The sequence below is a fragment of the Nomascus leucogenys genome, unplaced genomic scaffold (assembly GCF_006542625.1).
Source record: "Nomascus leucogenys isolate Asia unplaced genomic scaffold, Asia_NLE_v1 001432F_37137_qpd_obj, whole genome shotgun sequence".
Taxonomy (NCBI): Eukaryota; Metazoa; Chordata; class Mammalia; order Primates; family Hylobatidae; genus Nomascus; species Nomascus leucogenys.
The window spans coordinates 32,561-33,944 of NW_022096741.1; positions in this window are offsets into that span (position 1 = coordinate 32,561).

Consider the following 1,384-nt stretch of genomic DNA (forward strand, 5'->3'; position numbering starts at 1 on the left):
CACAAAGTAGTTTCTCAGAAAGCTTCTTTCTAGTGTTTCCCTGAAGATGTTTCCTTTTCACCATAGACCTCAAAGCACTCCCAAATATCCCTTTGCAGATTCCACAAAAACAGTGTTTCCAAACTGCTCCATCAAAAGGAAGGTTTAAGTCTGTCACATTGATGCACACATCACAAAGCAGTTTATCAGAAAGCTTCATTCTAGTTTTTCTCTGAAGATTTTTTCTTTTTCACCTTAGGCCTTAAAGCACTCTCAAATAGTTCTTCACAGATTCTACTTAAACAGTGTTTCCAAACTGCTCAATCAAAAGAAAGCTTTACCTCTGTGAGATGAATGCAGATATCAAAAAGCAGGTTCTCAGAAAGCATCTTTCTACATTTTATCTGCAGATATTTCATTTTTTACCCTAGGCCTTGATGTGCACCCAAATATCCCTTCACAGATTCTACAAAAACACTGTTTCCAAAATGCTCCATGAAAAGAAAGGTTTATCTCTGTAATATGAATGCAAACGTCACAAATCTGTTTCTTAGAAAGCTTCTTTCCAGTTTTTATCTAAATATATTTCCTTTTGGCCATAAGCATAAATTCTCTCCCAAATATCCTTTTGCAGATTTTACAAAAAGTGTTTCAAACTATGCCTTCAAGAGAAAAGTTAAACACTTTGAGATGAATGCACACATCAAAATGCAGTTTCTCTGAAAAACTTCTTTCTAGTTTTTCTCTGAAGATACATCCTTTTTCACCATAGTCCTCAATGTGCTCCCAAATATACCTTCACAGATTCTAGAAAAACAGTTTCCAAACTGCTCTATCAAAAGAAGTTTAACACTCTGAGATTAATCCACTAATCACAACACAGTTTCTCAGAAAGCTTCTTTCTAGTTTTCTGCTGAAGATATTTGCTTTTTTTTTTTTTTTTGAGATGGAGTCTCACTCTGTCACCCAGGCTGGAGTGCAGTGGCGCAATCACGGCTCACTGCAAGCTCCACCTCCTGGGTTCACACCATTCTCCTGCCTCAGCCTCTCCAGTAGCTGGGACTACAGGTGCCAGCCACGCCCATCTAATTTTTTGTATTTTTAGTAGAGACGGGTTTCACCATGGTCTTGATCTCCTGACCTTATGATCCTCCACCTCGGCCTCCCAAAGTGCTGGGACTACAAGCATGAGCCACCACCCGTTTGATATTTGCTTTTCATGATAGGCCTCAATGCGCTTGCAAATATCACTTCACAGATTCTACAAAAACAATGTTTCCAAACCGGTCCATTCAAAGAAAGTTTTAACTCCATCAGACGGATGCACACACCACAAATCAGTTACTCAGAAAACTTCCTTCTAGTTTTCCTCTGAAGATATTTCCTTTTTGACCATAGGCCTCAA